Source organism: Petaurus breviceps, unplaced genomic scaffold, assembly GCF_028583685.1.
Source record: "Petaurus breviceps papuanus isolate PSGF00001 unplaced genomic scaffold, PetGlider_PUasm1.0 76, whole genome shotgun sequence".
Taxonomy (NCBI): Eukaryota; Metazoa; Chordata; class Mammalia; order Diprotodontia; family Petauridae; genus Petaurus; species Petaurus breviceps.
In genome coordinates, this window is record NW_027186473.1 from 18,358,951 (window position 1) to 18,383,426 (window position 24,476).

The following is a 24,476-nucleotide window of genomic DNA, read 5'->3' on the forward strand; positions in this document are numbered from 1 at the left end:
CTCCCCATTTCCTCTTATTATATTCCTCTCTTACTTCTCAATTTCACCTTTTAAGTATCGTCCCTTCCTATTCAATTGGTTCTGTGCCTTCTGTCTATGTATACCTGTACAAATATATGCACACACATATGTATTCATACATAAATATACACTCCTATATAGACATTTATGTATGTATGTAAATATATATTATATATATACATTTATATTCCCTTAAACTATTCTCATACTGAAAAAAGTTTATGTTACAATTATCGTGTTTCCATGTAGGAATGTAAATATTACAACTTTGATAAGTTCCTTATGATTTCTTTCCCCTGTGTACCTTCTCATGCTTGTCTTGCTTCTTTTAAATGAATGTCAAATTTCCTATTCAACTCTGTTTTTTTTCATCAAGAATGCTTGAATGTTCTCTATTTCATTGAATGATCATATTTTCCCCTGAAACATGATATTCAGTTTTGCTGGGTAGGTGATTCTTGGTTTTAATCCCAGCTCCTTTGATCTCCAGAATATCATATTACAAGCCTCTTGATCCCTCAATGTAGAAAATTCAAGATAATGTTTTATCCTGATTGTGTTTCCACAATATTAAAATTGTTTTTTCTTGACTGCTTGTAATATTTTCTGGGAATTCTGGAACCTGGCTATAATATTCCTTGGAATTTTCTTTTTGGGATCTTTTTCAAGAGGTGATTGGTAGATTCTTTCAACCTCTATTTTGCCCTCTGGTTCTAAAACATCAGGGCAATTTTCCTTTAGAATTTCTTGAAGGATGATGTCTAGGTTCATTTTTTGATCATGGCTTTCAGGTAGTCCAATAATTTTTTTAAATTATCTCTCCTGGATCTATTTTCCAGGACAGTGGTTTTTCCAATGAGATATTTCACATTGCCTTCTATTTTTTCATTTGTTTGGATCTGTTTCATAATATCTTGATTTCTCATAAAGTCACTAGCTTCCATTTGCTCCAGTCTAATTCTGAAGGAATTATTCTCGTCAGTGAGCTTTTGAGATTCTTTTTTCCATCTGGCAAATTTGGCTTTGTAAGGCATTCTTCTTCTCATTGGCTTTTTGAGCCTGTTTTGCCATTTGAGTTAATCATTTTTTTTAAGTGTTGTTTTCTTCAGTCATGGTGTTGACTCCCTTTTCATGATTTTCTTGCATCATTCTCATTTCTCTTCCCAATTTTTCCTCTACTTCTCTTATTTGGTTTTAATAATCCTTCTTAAGCTCCTCTATGGCCTGTAAGCAGTTCATATTTTTCTTGCAAGCTTTTGGTGCAGGAGTTCTGACTTTGATGTCTTCCTCCTGTTCCATGCTTTGATACTTTTTGTCCCAAAAATGGAATCTAAAGTCAGATTGCTGTGCTTGCTTTGCTTCTTTTGCTTGCTCATGTTGCAACTCAGTTATTCGACTTTTGAGCTTTTTGCTACAGTAGAACTCTGCTTCTAGAGAAGAGAGCTTTGTCCCAAATTGCTGGGGTTTTTGTAGCTTCCTGAGCTATTAGTTGGCTGCCTTCTCAGAAGCCTCCACTGGATCTGGCACACTGGTTACACACCCCAGGACCTCCACACTAGACAGAAATCTAGATCCAAGCAGGTTAAAGCAAGAGTGATTAACCCTCAGACTGGTTGCTTGGTCCCCCTACAATCTGAAGGCCAGGAACTCTGAAGCAGCCATGCAGTGGCCACCTCTCCTCAGCCTCTCTTCCCTCCAGGGGAGAGGCAGACCACACTCCCGGACCCCTTGTTCCCACAAAGTCCACACTGACTTCTCACCTTGTCTTTGGCATTTATGGGTTGATAATTCTGGAAACAACCACAGCTGCTAGTGATCCACTCTCCAGAAGTCCTCCACATGGGGCTACGTGTAGCCACCATGAGGCTAAAACTGCAGATTTAGGCAGGGCTGGGCTGTGCTCCCAGCAGGCTGCAATGTATCCTTCCTGCTGTCCTGCCTGGCAGTCTTCAGTGAGAAGTTTGTTTCTCTCTGTCACTTTGTGGGTTCTGTAGCCCTAAAGTTTGTCTAGATTCATTTATTATAGGTATTTGAGGTGGCTATGGAGGGGGCATATGGAGTTTTCCTACTTCTATGCTGCCATATTGTCTCCACCCCCCCTGTTCATTTACTTTCCAGTGGCATTAGTTCTTGCCTCAGAGAATGGTGCAGTTTTTTAAAGAGTAACTGTTTTTTATTGGCTTTATTTTTTAAGAAGCTAATTAATTTTTAAATTTCAACATTCAGTTCCAAAAGCTTTTGAGTTTAAAATTTTCTCCCCTATTTTCCCAGTCTCCTCCCCAAGACAGGATGCAATCTGATATAGGCTCTATGTATAGATTCATATTAGACATATTTTTTTCATTTGTCTTGTTGTAAAGAAGAATTATAACCAATGGAACCACAAGAAAGAAACAAAACAAAAAAGAGAGAGAACAAATAGTATGTTTAGATATGCATTCAGACTCCATAATTCTTTCTTTGGATATAGATAGCCTTTTCCATCATGAACCTTTTCGAGTTGTCTTAGAACCTATCACTGCTGAGAAGAAACAAGTCTATCAAAGTCAGTCATCGTACCATGTGGCTGTAATTGTGTAAAATGTTCTCCTGGTTCTACTACCCTCACTTGGAATCAATTCATATAAGTCTTTCCAGGTTTTTCTGAAGTCTGCCTGCTCATCATTTCTTATAGCAAGAAAGTATCCATTACATTCATATACCACAATTACCTCAACCATTCCCCAATTGATGGACATCCCCTCAATTTTCAATTCTTGGCAATTACAAAAGAGCTGCTATAAACATTTTTGCACATGTGTGTCCTTTTCCCATTTTTATGATCTCATTGGGATATAGCCCTAGAAGTAGTATTTCTGGGTCAAAGGGTATGCACATTTCTATAGCCCTTTGGGCATACTTCCAAATTGCTCTCCAGAGTGGTTGGATCAGTTCACAACTCCACCAACAATGATTTAGTGTTCCAATTTTCCCACATATCTCCAATATTTATAATTTTCCTGTTTTATCATCTTAATCAATCTGACAAGTGTAATGTCTTACTAAGAGTTGTTTTGATTTGCATTTCTCTAATCAATAATGACAGAGCATTTTTCACATTAGTATAGATATCTTCAATTTTTCTCTGAAAACTGCCTGTTCATAACATTTGATCATTTATCAATTGGGGAATGACATGTATTCTTATAAATTTGACTCAGTTCTCTGTATATTTTAGAAATGAGTCCTTTATCAGAGACACTGGTTGGAAAAATTCTTTCCCAGTTTTATGTGTCCCTCCTAATCTTGATTGCACTGGCTTTGTTTGTACAAAAACTTTTCAACTTAATGTAATCAAAATTATCCATTTTGTATTACATAATATTTTCTTTCTCTTATTTGGTAATAAATTCTTCCATTCTCCATAAATCTCACAGGTGAACTACTGCTTGCTCTCCCAGTTTGCTCATAGCATCAGTCTTTATATCTAAATTATGCACCAATGTGGACTTTATTTTGGTATACTGTGTAACATATTGTTCTGTGCCCAGTTTCTGCCATACTATTTTCCATTTTTCCAAGCTGTTTGTGTCAAATGGTGAGTTCTTACCTCAGAAGTTGGAGTCTTTGGGTTTAGAATGGGGCACTTTTTAAATCTATTTATTGACTTGGTAAAAAAAAAAATTGTGTCTGACAGATGAAACACTATTGTTGTCATAAACATGAGCCTACCAATGTGAAAAAATTGATGGTGAAAAATGATGAAAAAATTTCAAAATATTTTTACTTCCTCTTCAATGGTAACAGATCAAAATAAGTTGAATCACTATTAAATATTATAGAAATATCTAACAATGACCCTTAACATTGAGTAGTTTCTCATCCTATCTCAATTAGGGTTTGCATTTTTTTAAGTCTGAACAAAATCAACAAAGAATTAATTCCTTGCCCTACTAGTCTCATATGCTAACAACATCCTCAAAATCTAGCCCAGGGGAAAAATGCATTTTATAGAAGTTCCAGAAGAGGCAAGGTGCCATGCTTCTATAAGCTCAGTTATGGAGGAGGCTGAGATAAAAAAAGATCTGGCAGATCTCCTGCAATCAGGAGTTTTGAATTGTAGTAGAACAAAAGCTTTGGGGGAATCCACACTAAGTCACATAAATATGATGATCCTTTTTGAGTAAGAGTCTTACAAGACTGCCTAAGTTGGTATAAACCAGACTAGGTAGGAAAAACCTTCACCTGGGCTGATCAGTAGTGGTTTTAGGCATATGAGTAGTCCATGCACTTTTAGTCTGAGTGAGAAGAGAAAGAAGAGGAGGAAGATGAAAAAGAAGAGTAGGAAGAAGAGGATGAAGAACAGGAAGAGGAGGAGGAAGAATATTTGCTTCAAAAGTATTCCTTTTATAATACATCACTGTGGTATCCTATGCTACAGGAAAGCTGAAACATTTAATCCCAAATACAGAAATAAACAAATAAAGAAAACCAACCAGATTCTTCTCTTACATAATTCTACTCATCCTAAAGAAACTATTTCAAGATAACATGATGAAAATCAGCCTTTAAATGGAGTCAAACACTCCCCAAAGCTATTCCCTTCAAGAAGTTTATAATAAACTCAACAAAAGCACATTTTTAAGGTAATATACTTTGGGCAGGATTAAGTACAGGATAACATTGCAGTCAGTATTGTCAATAAATAAATGCATATATCCCCAAATGACAAAAGTCACAGCAGAACAGCTGAGCAACGTGCAAAATGTTAAAATGTAAGTACTTATTATACTTAAAAGGGCCCATGGCAAATATTCTTATACATCCACCCTGTTGTAATTCTTAACTTATTCAGGCCCTGTAGGCTTCTATAAAAGCACAGCTAACATGTTTGTGAACCAATTGCTGACAGCTGATGGGAATTCAAGCTCTTTACGATACTTCAACTTGAAAATCCTTTTTCAATTCTACCTTTAAAAAATTGTCATATCAAGTTGCAACATTTTCTTAAACTGACAGTGTTTCTCTTCTGGAAATGTACAGAAATATTTAAGTATGATTTCATGGTTGCATTTAATGATAACATTTAACCTTTGTGAGACTAAGTAGTTAAATGGTGTCATGAAGTTTTATAAGGGGAAAGAAAAAAGTCTTACAATGACTAACCCATCTAAAGTTAGACAGTAAGACTATATTAAAGTGTTCATTCACTTGGGAAATACAAGTCTATGAGAAATTGCAATTATGCAGAGCTGACATCCAATTTTGTAAGAAAGGAACTCTTATAACAAAATATAAAAGTTAAGCAATTCACATTTTTTATTTGTTTAATTTGGGTGTTATGTATGATTTAATTGTCATAGGAAATTCTCAGGGAGGAAATTCCCTCTACCAGTTCAGATTAGTAGCTAGTCTGTATGTCAATCTCATTCAGTTGCTGGTGATCACAGATCTACTCTGCATCAGAGGTGGGACATGACCTCTTGTCTTCCTGACTCCAAGGTTAGCTCTTTATATACCATGTCTTGTTGTAAAGAATTCTTTTAGAGTAAAACAGAAGTAGCTGTCCACTTTGCCCATTGAAAAAAAAGAACAGAAATTGGAGCCATTGAAAATAACTCATTGCCCAAAAAGATAATGACCCATCCATCCCTTCTCACATTTACCACTTCTCAGAATAGAAAACACCTATAGCCTAAAGAAGAAAGGTATTCTAGAAATAATATTTTCAGAATGTTTACATTTTTATTCAACTATAACCTCATTTTTTAATCCTAGACTAATTCACTTCTGGCTTTAATTTGTGGGGTTCAATTTTAGCTATCATGATTATTCTAACATTGCTTTAATCACAGGATTCAGAGAAAAATATTTTTTGTATGTAACATAATTATCTGGGACCATCAGAGTAAGCTTGTGGAATCACAAAATCAGATTTAAGACCCGCAAGGGTTTATAGAGATCCATATTAATTCGTTTTAGGGATTTTTTAAAAATGGGAGCCCAGAGTGGTTAAGTGATTTGTGCTTAAGTGATTTGTGCTTTGCCATGCAAGTAGAAAATAGTATAAATTGGGGTGGCTAGGTGGCACACTGGCTCTGAAGTCAGGAGGGCCTGAGTTCAAATCCAGCCTCAGACACTTGACACACTTACTAGCCATGTGACTTTGGGCAAGTCACTTAACCCCAACTGCCCTCCAAAAAGCAAAAAAAAAAGTATAGGCAACATTAAAACCTGAGTTGTCTGACTCCAGGTAAAATGCACTTTACACTATATAACAGTATCTGATTATTCCCAAAGGTCCTAGTGCATTTTTTAACTATAAAACCTTTAAAATGAAGTAGGGGCATCCTGGATATACATGTGTATTTGTGAAACTTCAGTTTTTACATGTAGAATGACAATTCAATAAACATTGACAAAGTACCTAATATGTAAAAATCTATATTTTAGACACTGACTAAAAAAGTAAGCACTTAATAAATGCTTGTTTCTTTTCTCCTTCCATTAATAATATTCCAGTGATACTATATAGTTGCAAAACATGGAACAAAATTCTAAGTTACCCAAAGAGCAATTAAAAGACACATGGTGGACATGTGGATATTGCAGTGTATTGTCAACACTGACAGGTGTGCAAAAACTGACATAAAGTATAAAATTTAAAAAGTATATGATTGAAGATGTATGTGAACTACCAATGTACTGAGAAAAGGTAACAGCCTGAGTGTTGCACGTTCTATATACTGCATCACTTAGCTGTTCCTATATATTTATTGTTAAAAGACTTAGAGAAAGTTATCGAGTGAGTAGATTCTGTATGGAGTTATGGGAGGATACCCATAAGAATTATATAGGATAGAAAGCCATGGATTGGTTGTGAATATGTACTATTGGAAAGACTGCCCACATCCATCACAGCAAATAATATTTCATATATGCATATATTATTCCAAGCATATAGGCTAGTCAATGCAAAGGATCATGTAGAACAAGGCTGAAAACGTTGGTTGAAGGTAGGTTAGGAGAAGCTTTGAAAGCTAAACAGAAAAGATTTTCTTTCATTCCAGATGCAGTATTTATGCTGAAGAAGGGAACAGAAATGAAAGAATAGATAAGGTAGCATACCCAAGGTCCCTGAGTCTATGATTAAACATGTGTATAACAATCTTTGGCAAATGATTTCACTTTCACTTGTATTCATTATTCCCCATCACAAGACCATTAGCTAAATTGGTGCAGCAAACCCAACGTTAGCCAATGAAAAAAATGAAGGTATTGTAGAGCAAGTTATTCTACCAAGTTCACAAAGCAGATCAATGACAGAACAGGCACTGAAATTCGCAGAGCTCAATTCCTCCACTTCCTCTCACTGAATTCTCTGCACAACTAACTCCAAGTATTACTTAAGATTTCTGGTAGTATGATGATATACAACCAGGAGTTGAATGTGTGTGCTTGAGCTATGTGGTGTTAGGTTCTCAAAAACTAGGCAGAATCAAAAGCTTCCTTTTTTTTTTTCTTCTGAAATAGTAGTTCCACATAAAGGAAACAACTCAAACTGCTTCTTATTTCCAATCATCTAATGCCTATCTAATGTACAGCATATTCTGTGCCTGAATCCTGCATCTATGATGTTAAATAAGTTGCCTATATATAAAAAAAGTAAGTGAAATTTCTTGTCTAATAAGGGCCATGCTCTAATGGGTAGAAAAGTCTGTAAACCTCACAAAGCCAATGAAGCAAAGGTAATTACTATCTTAGGCACCATGACGTGAGAGAAGGTTTTTTTGTTCTTTCGTTCATTTGTTTTTTTTTCAGTTTGAATGACCTCTTATTTATACCATATGGGGGAATAATGACTCCTCTCAGCATCCAAGATTCATAAAGCTGTTACCAAATATTGTGTAGAGATCCCTGTTAATTATGAAATTATTTCCATGGAAGAAGTTAAATATATACTGAACTAAAGATTGAGACAGCATAAAACATGTAATATTGCAATTAAAAGGCACATAAAATCTTATTGGATCAGTGATAAATATTTTCACTTCAGCAATTTTAATATTTTATAGACTAACTTCCTCATGTGATAGTTACAAAATACACAGACACCTTATTTATAGGGCTTAGAATAGAAATTCTCAAATCTGATCATGGGGTAACTACAGTGCCCCTCTTCTGAAAAGTTCTAAGTTAATGACATAATTTGTCATGCAAAAATATTTTCCCTCTAAAAAAAGAAAGAAAAAGCATTTATGAGGTCCATAAAAACAAATAGACCATAATCTTATTCAAATAAATCTGTATTTGTTAAAAAATACTTTGCCTATGTTATTAATTACTTTTTAATTTACTTAAATAAATGTTTTAAATATTGGATATGAAAATTTCATTATTTCTTATGTCAGTTCAATCTCTGGCACTTTGAGATAAGGAAAGTTGATTTCCCCCCCCCTTCATTTCTAGTACAGGTAACTTTCTATTTCTCAAACTCTCAAGAGGACCATGTAGCTCTTCACATTTTTTTTAAACTTCCTTAAGGTGGATGTGAGGAAGGAGGGGCAGTCATATCTGTGGCTTTGTTTGAATAAGGTATTCACCACTCTGAGGTGGAATAAAACTAAAAGTTTGCCTAGGACACAACGATGTTCGATAACTTGGGGTGACCACATGACCAGGAGGTATCAGAGACAGAACTAGAACCCAAGCTAGCTTTCTCTTTACTAGCTCATGCCACCATAGAACTCTCAGTTAAATGGTTTATTAAGAACACTTGCATCTGCTACTCGTTTTGAAATTGATTCTGTGAAGAAAAACTACGCCCCAAATATAAGTATATTCTTTAATTGGGGAAAGTCAGCAATAAGAAGGAATATGGGATTAAATATGGTAACCCTCTTGTCTTAAGGAATGATATTAGGAATGAAAATACTATTTTAAAGAATTGGATGTCTTCTATGCATCCTGAGTATCTCCTCCAGAATCCACATGTGTATTGTGGTTGATCACAAATCTTGCTTTTCTAAAGCCTTGATGTATTTCCTAGGATTGCATTTTTTTTATCACAATTACCTCTCAGTCCAACCTATCAACTGGCCCTCTGTGATCAGACTCTAAATAATCACTTTTGAAAGGTACATTCTACTTCCCACACATACTATATACATATATATACACACATACACATGTATGTATATGTGTTTATATATACACCTATATATGTGCTTATATACATATACCCACATAAATATATACACATATACATATATACATATGCATGAATGTATATATTTATGTGGGTATATGTATGTAAGCATATATACTACACACATACATGTTTTCTCCTGTAGTCTCTTCCTTATTGCTAACACAAATGGAAAGATATCTAGGAAACCACTTTTCTCAAATCAGCGAATCTTAGAGCTACAAAAGACCTTAGAGATTATTTAATCCAATAGTGTTATTTATTTAGCAAAATGGCTTGTTTGGCACTGTTGAGTATTCCCATGCTTCCATGGGATTACCTGGAATGCAATAAAAGACCTAAACTACCCCAAAGTTGTGGGGGTGGGGGGAATTCTTAAGGGCATAGCGCCACATTTATATTTGGGGGAGTTTAATCCTGAAAGGGTTAAGTAATATGACCAAAGTCACACACAGAGTTAATGCCAGAACTGGTATTTGAACCTTCTCCCAGACACCCAGCCTTAAGTTCTAGCCATTGTTCTGTGTTACCTATTAGCCTGAGATTTTTCAACATTGTTTCTTGAAGCTTTTAGGGCAGAGTTTTATACAGTCAATTTGATGATCAATCCCTAGCCCATTTCAAATGAGTTCTGGAGTGGTATGAGCTTTGGCTGTAGAGATAAAAGGGATTTTACACTGTTACTTAACTTGTTGTACATACTTGAATATAATACTTATTATGACATATTGTCTTCATGTGTGCATGGCTAAAATGAACAACAGATGACCGATAGCCTGGGTCTCTCCCCTGAGCTCTAATCCCAAATTACTGCCTGCCTTTAGACATTTCAAACTGTTATTTCCTTATGTGTGTGTGTGTGTGTGTGTGTGTGTGTGTGTGTGTGTGTGTGTGTGTGTGTGTGTGTGTACGCACGCATTGCTACTTTTTTAATTTAAAGAAGATGTTAAGGAAACTTCCATTGCACTGGTGGGTGATGGTGATGATGGGGGTTTTGGTGGTGGTAGTCATGATAGTATAGTAACAATTATAAAGTTCTTTTAAGATTTGCAGAGCAATTCACATTTATTATGTCATTTGATTCTCACAACAACCCTATGGACTAAGTAATAGTATCATTCCCATTTTATAGTTCAAGAACCTGAGGCCATGAGATTTAGAGTGTCTGAGGCAGTATTCAGACTCAGGTCTTTCTAAGTCCACCATGTTCCGTGACATAAGTATCTAATCACCTTTACCCCAACTGAGTTCATATCACAGATCATGTAAAATCCCCACTAATCTCCACCAATAAAGGTGGTTAGCTCTACTAGGACTGCAGACTGACCGTGGTAGCTCTGGAACATTGGGACTTAAAATATTTTATGCTCAAGAATAAGCTGGTACCCTTTACAAATAAATCCATCTAGAACAAACTTACTATGAGGCATCTTTGAATACATTGGTCCACGGGGAAGGTTGTACAATCAAGATCATACAGGGTTTGGCAAATTTTTTAGTGCTGTATAAATTACCTGTATATATTAATGAGCCACACAAACTATTTCTTCACATGTGACTCTCTTCTCTACCAGACTGTCTCAAACATGTGAACCGTTACTTTAGTTTCTCATTTTATTGACTATTTGTAGAAGCTGTCACTGTAACTGGGCCTCCTCACTCCATGGAATCTAAAATTTCTTTGCTCAAAAGAGTTAACCCATTCTCTGATCTACGCAGGCTAAAATGGTAATGTCATGTCAGTAGGCTATAGATAGAATGCGTTATTTGAAGCTGTATTTCAGGCAGCATGCATTAATGGAAAGAATGCTAAATTTAGACTCAGGAGAGACCCTGAGTCAAAATGGTTTCTTACAATTAATTGGATAACCATGAACATATCTCTTGACTTCTCCAAGCCACAATAGTCTCACCTAGAAAATGGGAAAGATAGTTCCTACAATGATCTTTCTGAAGCCCAGATCTGACCAGGTGACAATCAATAGATTCAAGTGGTTTCCTATTGCCTCCGGGATCCAGTATTAATTCCTCTGGTTGGCATTCAAAAACTTACATAAGCTGTCACTTTTCTATATTTCCAATCTTCTTATACTCTACTCACATTTGTGGACTCTCCAATCCAGTCTCACTGGCCTCTTCGCATTTCCTCACAGCAGTCTCCAAGCATGTTTGTTGGGTCTCCTCAATACTTGAAATGCTTTCCCTCTTACCTCTGTCTCCTGGCTTCTTTCAATTAGGTTAAAATCCCATACTTCTGCACAAAGCCTTTCCCAGTTTCCCTTCAGGTTAAAGCATTCCCTCTGAAATACCCCTAATTTATTCTGCAGATAAAGAGTTACATACATACATAAATATATCTTAGTTGTTCTTAGTTCTTATGTATTGTTTCCCCAATTAGATTCCATGATTCTTGAGAGCAGGTGTCCTTTTGTCTTCTTTTTTTTTTTTTTAATTTCCATTCCTTGGCAATATTCCTGCCCTATAGTAGACACTTAATAAATCTTTGCTGGCTTGAATTGACTTAACTGGACTTACAGTTGCTATCTTACAAGAGTATGTATAAAGTGCCTTGTAAACTTTACAATTCTATGCAAATGACAGTTATTATTGCTATTATTATTATCATTCATTGTGCCCTGATAGTAACTCTTATACCTAACTTGCTTCTTCTTGCTTTATTTTAATTCATTGAATACTTGGACTCACAGAATGTTTGGGCTGAAAGGAATCTTAGATACCACCTAGTGATGTGGTTCATAGATTAAGAGGTAGAAGAAGGAAGGACCTTGGAAAGCTAGGAAGTTCAAGAAAGTGCACCCAAAGTGGGAAAGGCATTCAGGCCCAGGCACAAGCTTACCTAGCTATTCTTGGTGCCATAATTCAGGGATCTCTGAGATAATAGACTGGGGAAGGGTTAACCCACAGCCCACTTTTTGAAAGTCTAAGAGTTACACAGTGCTATCTAGAGGGGCCCAGGAGGAGACAACAGCTTGCAAGCCCTCTTTCCTTTTTAATGACACAACTTATCACTGAGAGAAGGAAGAGCAGCAATAAACAGGCCCAGGAGGAAAAAGAGACCATTCATACTTTTCTGAACCATACCAAAGATATGAGTCTTTCAGCACTGAGCACCCAGGTAGCTGAACAAAAACAACGATGACAACAACCACAGTGTGCCTAGAAGCGACCAGGAAGTAGCTCAGCCCCAGGAGGCCCAAGTGCTTTGTAATCATATATTTGGAGTCCCCTGAAGTTTCCAGGGGCCAGTTCAACCTTTCCTACAATTCTATGTAGAGTAAATGTTGCCTCCCTCTCCCCTCAAAAAAGCACTTGTTTTTTTTTCTTGCAGCTTTAAATATTTACTGTCAACATATCAATGAACAGCCAGCTACACAAAAGAATTATATAGGAACATCTTTAAATTTGCGCAGCCAAATATTACTTTTTGTTGTGCAAGACACGCAGATTTTTCAAAATACTTTAAGATTTCCTGGAAACTAGCTACAAGCCGTTTGTGGTTGAGGCTATGTCAAGCTATCAGAAAATCGGGGGAAAGTTGGAGGATTGGGGGACTGTCTTTACGCCGGCTATTCGCTTTAGTTGGGTAGCTAACTCATCCATTGTATTTGAACTTTTTTTTTTTCTATTCAGACTGAGCTATCATGCTATTTATGGTGTGGATGAAAAAGAATCATGGAAGAGTTGAGCCTTAGGAATCATGGTGCTGAACATACTAGTTTAGCAAATGAGGAAAGAGTCCCCCTAAAGGTTGTGAATAGCCCGAGGTCACAAAACGGAAGATGAAGCTCGCACATTGATATCATGGATCTCAGGTCGATGCTGTAGAGTACACACAACTATCCAAGTCCAATGCTATGGACAAGGGATAAGAGACAGCCTGGACCAGGGAAAGAGAACTACCTTTGTAATCAGAAGATGTAGATTCAAGTTTTGTTCTGTGACTTACAAGCTGTGTGGTCTTGGGTAAATAAGCTCATTGCCAGTAGGGACTGCTTCATTCTTTTATTCCCTGTACCTAACAAAGTGCCTTGGTAGCGAGGGGCATCTAGGTAGCACAGTGAATAGGGTGCCAGGTCTAAAGTGAAGAAGACTCATCTTCCTGAGTTCAAATCCGGCCTCTGACACATTGACTGTGTGACCCTGGGCAAGTCACTTAACTCTTTTTGCCTCAGTTTTCTCATGTATAAAATAAGCTGCAGAAGAAAATGGCAAACCATTCCAGTATCTTTGCCCCAAAAAACCCCAAAAGTTCCAAGAGTGGGACAAGATTGAAATGACTGAACAGCAATGACAACAAAGTGCTTGGGATACATAGTAGGAACTTAGTAAATACTTCCTGATCAATTGACTTACTTCTTAGTTTTCATTTCCAGCATGTAACAAAGGGATGGTAATACTTGCACTGCCTACCTAAATTTTATTGAAATTATCAAATAAAATGCTGCAATTTCCTCAGGAGCAGAGCCTATTCATCTTTTCAGCTTTGTATGTCCAGTTAAGAGCACAGTGTCTGGCACATATTAGTTGCAAAATGAAAATTTTATGATAGGTTAAACAAAGCACATTATAAGTAGAAAGTGTAAGCTTTAAAAATGTCTCCTATCATCAAATTACTTTCTTGTTCCGCGGTTGGCATTTGTCAAAAGATAGCATTGGTTATGGTCCCAATATACTGTTTATGTATGCATATACTTGTGTGTGTGCATGTGTGTGAGCGTGTGCACGTGTGTGGGTGCACGATTAATGGGCCCTCTAATGCCAACAAAAGTGAAGCATGCTTATATTCAAACACAGTAGTAGACCTTTCTATTCCTGGCTGTCTAGACATGGGCTCATTTGTAAGGATGAAATGGAGAAGAGCACGTGCCAAGGGAACACAATAGTTCTTCAGATTTGGGAAGGTGATACGTCTCCTGACAACTGAGTTAGCTGTTAGAAGTGGTTTACCCTAGGACCATAACCTCTGACTACTTTGTAGACTCCTTAGTGGCTTTTAAGATTATAAAAGCATCTTCATCCTCATATCTGCTTACCTATCAGTGGGAGAGAGAGGAAAAATCAGAAGAGAGCGTACCCTGCTTTCCATGATTGTTATGGAATGGGTGGGTGTTTGCGTGTGTGTTCTTGCTTTCAGTATCTTCGTGATAATGCAGCATAGTGATCCTGCTGGCCAGAGGAGGTGTGGGTGTTATGCCATGTGGCATTATTAGTATGTTTGTGGGAAGAGAAGCAGTGGGAGGCCAGTGTTACGTATGTGGAACATGCATCTGTGTGTGAGTATATTATGAGTCAAGTGTGTAGCTAACAAATGCTAACATTTTTACATGCTTCCAAATGGTTTAAAACTCATTCTGACCATACTTTTGAACAGATCAAAGGGGTAAAAATCAAAGGAATCAGTTCCAATTGTGTCCTTACAATTAGATGTGGGCAAAAAGGTAACCAGATTATTGCTAACAAAGTCAACTTTCAAAGAGCTGCTTTTCAATCCCTTTTTCACAGGGTTGAGGAAGAGGGGCACAAAGAAAGAGATTAGGGGAATAAAGTTCCAGTGTATTGCAAATTTACAATTTGGGATACTGTATAGTGTAAGTTTCATCCCCCCAAAAAACAATATTTCTGGAAGATGAAAGAGCCAAATATGAGTGGTAGTGAATAGAAAAGTCTGATTTTCCTGTAGCATTAGGCATAGGAAAAGTTACTTTTAAAAGTTCTCCTCTGAAATAGAATCTGCAGTTTGTGGGTTGAAAAAAAAAATATTAATCACTCATCAGTGACAAAACTGCTTTTATACCACAACATGATTCTTTTAAGAACATTTCACTATGAGTCAAAGAAGCAGGATGGGATAGCCCACCCAGAGAGACAGCATGAAGCAAGAGAAAAATCACTTGAGTTGAAGCCATAAGAACCAGGTCCCTAGTCATGGCTCTACCACTTACTAGTTGTGTGACCCTCAGCAAGTCACTTAGCCTCTGTCTTTTTAGTCTATAAAATGGAATGGGATTGGAAGTGTTATTTCAATGGCATAGGATATTCCCAAAGACAAAACTCCATATGCAAAGGTAAATCACACCTTCTTTTTAATTTCTGGTCTTAGATACCTAGGGCACTTAGAAGTTAAGTGATTTGCCCAGGAGTCACATATCCATTATATGCCAGAAACAGTACTGGAATTCACATCTTTCTGATTTATAAAACTATATTTTTATCTATTTCTATCTAAGACATTAAAACTAAGTTCAATAGGTACCTTTTTAAAAAGAAATTATTCTTTTTGTTCTGAACTTAAAAAATAAAAGAAGCAGGGCAGCTAGGTGGCACAGTGAATTGAGCACCGGCCTTGGAGTCAGGAGCACCTGAGTTCAAATCTGACCTCAGACACTTGATACACTTATTTGCCGTGTGACTTTGGGCAAGTCACTTAACCCCAATTGCCCTGCAAAAATAAATAAATAAATAAATAAAAGAAGCATTTCCATACTATAGTAGAAAAGAAAAAAGACAATTGCATGTGAAACTGAAAATCTATTATGTATAACTTCCTATATTACTTTTTAATATATAATAAAGTTATCATATAACTTTTTCCTTTTTTTCTTCCCTTTCCCCCCACTCCAGAGATGGCTACCATTAGACATGCACAGGCATACCCACACCCATCCACACATATGTGTGGGGGTGGCGTGGGGGTGGATGTGTGTATATGTGTGAGTGAGTGTATACATAGACACATATATTTATATAGATACATACTACACATATATGTATATGCATTGTATGTATGTGTGTATACACACACACACACACACACACCTTTTTTTGTTTGGCATAGTAGATCCAGCATAGGACTCAGGATCAAGGAGATCTGAGTTTGAATCCTGCCTCAAACATCTAACAAAAATTTGGTTTTGGGAAAGTCTTTTACCTCTTTCGGTCTCAGTTATATAAGCTGTAAATGGGAATAGAGCATCTGCTTGTGAGAATCAAGTATGAGAATGCATGCAAAATATTGTGCAAACTTTAAAGTGATGTATCTTAGCTCTTACACTATCTATCTCTTAAATGGAGATCCTAATATCTACCTCAGTGGTTTATGATGAAAATCAAATGGAATACTTTATGGGGGTGACCAGTGAGACTAATCCTTATGAGTATGTGCAAAAACTTGAGTGATGTAATTCCCATTAGGGTTTGGAGGCACACACAGAGATTGCATCACTAGTTCTGGTCCTACTGACGTGATGAAGAACTTCTCCGATTGACTGTGTAGACAGAAATGGAGTACATTCAAGAGCCAAGTACCTTCCCTTCTCTTGGTCTGGCCTCTTCTTTCCTGTCAGTATTCAAGTAAGAAAGAGAAAGACTATAATATAAGGGAAATAGGCTTTGGACTCTCCCCAACTGAGGCCAGCAATGTGGCCCTTGAAGATGAGCGTTGGTTCAATGCCTTTGTGTTTGTTCTTTCATTTTAGGTGAAGGAGATGAGAGACAGAGATCGAGGAGCAAATTTCATTCCAAGTTATGGAGTCAATCAGCATCAATGTCCCAGAGAACAAAGGGTTGCCTTGGGGACGTAGTCAACTTGTAGCTGAGGCAAGAACTCATCCAACAGTGACAGTGGATATGTGACCAATGCTATGCAGACAGCACATGAAGTCTGAGCCCACTCTCCCCAGAAACCTATATGAAATAGTAAAATAATGTTTCCTCCCGGTACTTAGGAGTAGGAAACTGTTTGTACTTATGCTCCTGCTATATTTTTTGAAGTAAATATCCATTTGTAAAAGATAATCTATGTTAATTGACCAAATGGAACTGGGGAATTAATCCCTAGTGGCTAAGAGTAGGAGAACTCACTGGAATATGGGCTTAAGCCATTAGAATAAAAGAAGAAACATTCTAGCCAGATTCTTCTAGGAGAATAAATCAGAGAAAATTTCTATACATGTAGATTGTATAAGGCAGTAACGTTACCCACATTTTTACAGATAAGAAAATAAATGGTTGTTGAATCTTCCCAGCAGCATTATGATATTGTCACCCAATATCTCTCTTATTTCCTATTTTTGTTAACAGCCAGCAAGCATCCAGAAATAGACTAAATCATAGATTCACAACTGAAAGGGACATTAAATGGCAGAGCTGGGATTTAAACCTAAGTCCTCTGACTTCAAATCTTTCCCTTACACTGGTACCTGCTGGCACTAGCAGGAAAAGGTTTTCCTGTAAGGTGTCTGATGCTGCTTAGAGATGGTCATTTCCTTATAAAGCAGTGCTGCTGGCAGTGGTGAGATTGGTCCAGCTGCAACCAATTTAGGAGAGGCTGGAAGGAAGTCTGGCCTCATGTGGCTGGGCATAAAAATATGCCCACACTTGCAGAAAACAGACCATTGTAAATTCTGTTAACTCTTTGTGGAATTTTTCTTCCAGGACTCTTTTAGTCTTTCTTACAAGGGAAGAGATGCCCCCTTGAGTCCCTCTGCCTCTCAATCTATCACCTAATTATCTCTTGCTTCTTTTGACCCTCAAACCCTATTTTGATGCTAAGACTAATTCCCTTTTCCTTCTGCCTCTCACTCCTCACTTCCTTCTGCCTCCCTTGACCTTGTCACTGTTTAGTTCATCAGTCTCTTTCTCCAGCTCTGCATGACTGAGCTAGATTTTCTGGTTTTGCCCTAAGAGGGAACCTACTGACTACAGCCTTCTCTGATGCTTCAGTGAAGGATGACTTCATATCCCAAGGAAATCACAGCATAGGGCAAATCCTAGATGGGCCAGGCAAATCCAAAAAGAACATGGCAAGGGAAACCTCCTTCAGTATTGGTGAGAAATAGTGATGCCCACTTCCAAAACCAAGAGTAGCAGCAACTTCTTATTTTCAGGAATGGGAAAGGTTCTTTGGATTATCACTGTAGATGTATCCCAAGGACAATGTAGCATATTTGCTGACTTTTTACAGGTTTGATGAGAGAAGGCAGCAATTGGAGAAAGATGATCACAAGGTCCAAGAAGAAGTGAAAAATAGAATTTGAGAATACTATTAATATACAGAACTTTAAAAGTCATTTAATATGAACCTGAATTCTTCAAATGAAGAACTTAAGAAATGGATGGGTGAAATGATTTGCCCTAGAACAAACTAGAGAGGACTCCTTGAGGAATATTATGCATAATAAGCTGTTAGTTTCTGAGTTTGACTAATCCAAAGATACTGATTTTGGAAAATATATGTGTGTATATACTTTAAGTGATTGAACAATCATGGAAACTGCTACTTATAATTTTTTTTAGAAAAGAAAAGGACTGGACTTGTAGCGTGTTCCAGGACAGGCTCACCTCAAAATATATAGAGAAACGGTCTGTAATGGTAATAGAAATTTGAAGATCTTCCCTGCCCCTTAATAAGCCTAAATTGAATTTGAGGACCTTTCCTGATTTGAAAATATACTCTGCCCCCTAATAGGCTGCATGTGCTCACCTGGAGCCTGTGGTAGGAAGCTTGTTTTCAGTAAGGCACAACTTTTGTTACTTTGTAGTTAAGTGGGTCATGAGGGTTGTGATATTCTCTGACCCTAGAGAAGGCTATATAGTCCTCTGAGGCAAGGTTTTGCTTTGGGGCTCACTTTGGGAAGAGTTGTGTGATGTGGATAGAGGAGACTCTGGGCAGCCTTTGAGCCCCCCTGCTTTGAAAACAGATGTTGGTGCTTCTCTCTCTGGTGACTAACTAGGTATGGATGTAATGGTTAGACAGCTAGAAGCCCTATCTGCTAAATTTTCTTATTTTCTGTTGTAACTTCTGTTTGTTTTCTCTGAAGTTCAGGGTACTGACTTTTCCCCCTGAACTAGGTAAATGAGGTATGTTTGATTGATTAAAGTAGGATTTTTAACCCTTTTTGAGTTGCTTTCCTTTAGAAAAGCAGATCAAAGAACCTGTGCTAGCAGCCATCCTGGGTATGCTAGGGTGCTTGCTGCTACATGGTCTCAGAGTCAAGATGACCTGGATTCAAGTCCTGGCCTTGACACATACTGATTTATTTGACTCTGGGCAAGTCACTTAATTTCAGCCTATAAATTATAGAGAAGGTGCTGACCTGTATTAGTAGAGAAAGTTCCCCACTTGAAACACCCCACATCAATGAAATACAGTCCCTATCCTTGCCCCTAAAATAACTCAAAACTTTAAACAACAGAGTACTTTTCAAGAATAATCAAAAATTTCAAATTTGCATTTAGTAACTGAAATCAGGCCAAAAAAGTTATGTTTAGTTGAAGTTTTTGAGTAAGTTATTTTAAATAGTAGTTGAGAATTATTTATAATTATGATATCCATTGTTTCCAAGCAAATGTTATTATAAAGTGATGATACTTTCAAAGAGTTTTTCTCTTAAACATTTAAACATTAATCATGAACTTTGCATTCAACTTAATACAGCAATTTGGAAACATTCACACTTCAATTATACAAGTGAAAATTTAAAATAGCATCAACATATTTACTTAGAGCTTTTCCCACTAACTATCAGGAGAAATAGAAGAAAATCCTCAACATGGTTGTTGTATCCCCTATGGAAGATTTATGGGAAGTCACAGAAAAGAGTGGTATATATAAGTTATAAATGGGTTAAGTTTAACACTATTGTAAGGATAAGACTGAAATCCTATTTGAGTATTTAAGTAACACTTTAAGACATCACCAAGTACTTTTCCTCACAATAATCCTGGAAGAGGCATAGCACAAGTTTTATTATCCCATTTTCAAGTGAGGAAACTGAGGATCAGATGGGGGAGGAACCTGACCAGAATGACACAGGCAATGTATGTGATAAGACCCAGGTCTTCTGATTTCAAAACAAGGGCATTATACTCTGTCATGTGGCTCTACACTATCACACAACCTGCCCTGACGAAAAATACACGTTTATGATACATATATATATATATATTATAAAGCAAAAGCTTTATATAACAAGAGCTAGTATAAAAATAGAAAGATGATTGAGTCATTGGAACAGTTGATTTTAATGTTCTTGCATGGAATGAAGAATAGTTTAAGATGGTTACCAATATTGGCATTAATTATTCCCAGATCTGTATACTAGTACTAAGCTCTCTCCTGAGCTACAGCCCTAAGTCATCAATTGCCTGATGGACATTTAAAGTCAATGTTCTAAAAACATCTCAACCTCAACATGTTCAAAGCAGAAATCATTATCTTTCTTCTCAAACCCTTCACTAGATCCAACTTTTCTATTACTATTGAGGGTTCTGTCACATAGTTCACAACCTTGGTGTCATGCTAAACTCTTCATTCAAGTAACCATATACATTCAATCTATCACAAAATATTGTTGTTTCTACCTTTACAACATTCCTCATTGATTTTTATTTCTCTTCATTCATATAGTCACCACCCTAACACAGGGAATCACAATTTCTAACCTGGGTTGTTGCAATATGCTTCTAAAATTGGGTTCCCTCCCTCCCCCTAGATTGCTGGTCCTCTGTGCAAGGTACTACTCTGATGCTGAGGAAACAAAGATAAGATGAAAAATAATCCCTGTCATCAAAGGAACTTGTCTTTTGCTATGAAATATACTTACCACATTCAACATGCACCCAAATGAATATATAAAAGATAAATTGAGGATGGGAAAGAATGTTAATAATTTCAAGGAAAAGGAAAGGTTTCTCATAGAAGATGGCACCTGAACTGAGCCTTGAAGGAAATGAAAAATTGTGAGAGGAGGAGTTAAGGTCTACTCCTTGCCTAGAGCATAAAATACAAATGTACAGGTGTAGCAAGTGAAGTCTTGAGTTCAAAGGCCAAATCAACCAACTTGATTGGAATGTAGAGGGTACAGAAGGATAGGAAGTAAATATGAAAAAAGATCAGAAGCAGACAGTGGGTGGCTTGAGATGCTGAACTAAGGAATTTGTGTTTTATCTCAGAGGGTATGGGGAGTCATAGAAGATCCTGGAATGAGTCAGTGATATTCTCACATGTGCTTTCAGGATATTATTTTGGCAGTTGTATAGAGGATAGATTATATGGAGGGCTTGTAGACATAACCTCATTAATTTATAGTAATACCATCTATCAAAGAAGGCAAAAAGGGTTTTAGTCCCCCAAATCAAGAAGGTTGGTTTCTTCTCAGTAACAGCCAGGGATATGAAACAGAGCTAGGATCATTTTCACTGAATACAGATGTCTAGAAAGCAGCAATTTTATCCTGTAAAGTTGCCAAGGCAATGCCAACTGCCTATGACAGCATGTGGGGGTAGAGGAGAACTCACAGAAACAGACTCAGTGATTTCATAAGCCTTCTTTATGAGACCAAACTAAAAATAAAAGTTTTCATCAAGATTATATTTTATTGCATAAAAATAGCCTGCTTTGCCAGGCTGTGGGCAGTAGATGCGGAACCATTCCTGGCAGTATGAAATGGCAATATGCATTTAATAGAAGATCTAATTGCTTTTACCTAATACTGTGGATGAAAATACCACACTCATACCTTTTGGTGACTGAACGGAAATTGCCAGGAAGACAAAAGGAATTAGGTAAGCATGCTTTATTAGTTGTTAGTGATCTCTTCCTCCTAAAATTGCTTTATATTTATTTATATCTCAACATGCTACCTACCTCCTACACCCTCAACAAGTAGAGTGTAAGTTCCTTGAGGTCAGGGGCTATTTAATTTTTAGCTCTGTATTCCCAACACCTAGGACTACACCTGGAACATGATAGGAATTATATTTAAATGAAATTGAACTGACCATCTTGGTATTAGCTTAGATCAGTAATGAATAAACAGAACAAAAGATCTTACTATATTAATCCAAGTCAACCATAAATAAACCAAAACCGTGACAAGGCTAAAGGAATTTAGAGTACATTTATGATGTCAGTACTATTCAACATTTCATTTAAGCAGGAAGATATAGCTACTTTTTGTGATAAATAGACTTCAACAAACACAAACTATTCACCTGCTTTTTTCCCATTAAAATCAATAAAAGGGCCAAAGTAACTTATAATTTGCTTTTATTTTGTACTTTGTTCCTCTTCTTCCTTTTGTTGAAAAGCTCTCTCATACCCTTATGACATAACTCAGTTATTTGAGAATGTTGTAGAAACAGAATGATCCATTAGGTTAATTTAACTAAGAGATTAACAATAAGTTCTTCAGAAATTCTTGATGTTACAGTAAATTGGGATTTAAGGCAATCCAGCTCAGTTGGAGTCACTAGTGGAAATTTCCCATTAATGGTTCTATATTGAATTTACTCCCTCAATATTCCTTCTTCTTTCTCACTTTCAATATTTCCACTGCTGCAATAACAGTCCACCACTCTTTCTATTTAAAAACCAAGGCCATACATGCTGAAAAATTCAAGGGTAGATCAAGGTAAAAATGAGCCCTTAAATGCAAATGACAAAAATATATTCAAAGTGTGAAGGATAACATTGTATCTTTAGAGGAAAAATTACCAATTTTACCAATGAACTTTTAGCTGATGTCTCATATTCAAATGTAGAGATATCAAAATCATCAGGTGAATTTTTTTAAAGCTGGGGGTGAGAGGTGTGGACCTCTAACCTGAGATTTTAATTGTACTCTTTTCTGAGTTTATAACTTTTGAGGTAATTCAATCTTGTCAATTGAAAATAGTATATAGTTTTGAGTGATAAGATTACTTTTATGAAATTGATTATTTGGAGAATGTTTTTCCACTAAAGTTTTACTTCAGTGCCTCATCCTAACATGAAGGTTACCATAGGGCTTCAAAGACAATGTGAGGAGAAAGTTTTGAAAGGTCAGACCGTAGTTCAAAGGTTTTGACCTTGACCCCAGCAATGGAAACAGGTGTCTGTTGTCCAAGGACCAGACAAGCTTAAAGTTTATGGCAGTTCATAACTAGAAGATTGAACATCACGAATTCTTTAAGTTATAGCAGCTTATACACACTATCTATTAAGGCACAGAGGAAATACCCAAAGTGACGAAATCATAAATACTTTAAGTATGTAAGCAAGCAAAGGTATGCTGTTTTCTTTTTTAAACTATGGATCACCTGGAGTTAGTTCAATTTAGAAATCATTTCAATATCTATATGGATATGTAAGGTAAGGGGGCATTGCAGCTAGTTCAGGTGGAATAATCATAGGAAATATGAACATATTTCACAGGAAATAATTGCAGATGATGAAGTACTGATGTGTTCAGAAGGTTTTAACACATTATTATCCCAAGAATATGATGAGAAGGGTTCTGAATGAATCAGAAGGGGCAATGCCCTTAGCTTAGATTAAAATTTGCCACAGTCCCTGAAGATCTTTGAATAAGCCCCTTTCTCCCAAAAAAAGGCAGTTTGAAAGCCTGAAGTCAAGACTCTGACCCGTTGTTGAGTATGGCCCTTATGATGCCCTTGTCAACCAAAAACCAGTAGGACAAGAAAGAATTTTCTTTCTTTCTCACCCCTTTCTCCTATTGATCATGTAGTGATTTGAAGCAGAGCTATTTGATTAGTAGTAGGCAACCCAGCCAGCAATTGGAAAATCAGTTGGAGAGAAAGGAAGAGCTTTTCTTGATAAGAGGAGTAGACAACCTGTGGCCTCAAGGCCTCTAGGTCCTCAAGTGTAGCCCTTTGACTGAATTCAGACTTCACACAACAAATCCTCTTAATAAAATTATTTGTTCTATAAAACCTGGGCTCAGTCTAAAGGTTGCACCCAAGACCAAATGGGCCCTTGAGGCTACAGGTTCCGCACCCATACCCTATACTTTGGCAGCTAGGTGCCTCAGTGAATAGAATGCCAGACCTGGATTCAGTAAGAGGGTGTGTTCCAATCCAGCCTGAGACACTTATTACAAGCTCTGTGAGTGACCCTAGAAAACTCACTTAGTTTCTCTTTGCCTCAGTTATCTCATCTGTAAATTAGGGATATTGTAAAGAGCAAAAAGTGCTAGCTATTTTATCATTATAATTCATATTATTAATAGTATTCTCCTTTGCCAGAGCTCTTGAGTTCATAGCTTCATCTCTTTTCCACAGACAGAAGTCTTGCTTCCCCATGCTTCTTTTTTCTTTAAGTCATAGCCTCCTGGTATCCATTTCTTTCTGGAGTTTATATGTCCCAGTTTCTTCAACTGTGCTTCAATCTCTCTGTCTCTGTCTGTCTCTGTCTGTCTCTGTCTGTCTCTGTCTCTCTCTCTCTCTCTCTGTCTCTCTCTCTCTGTCT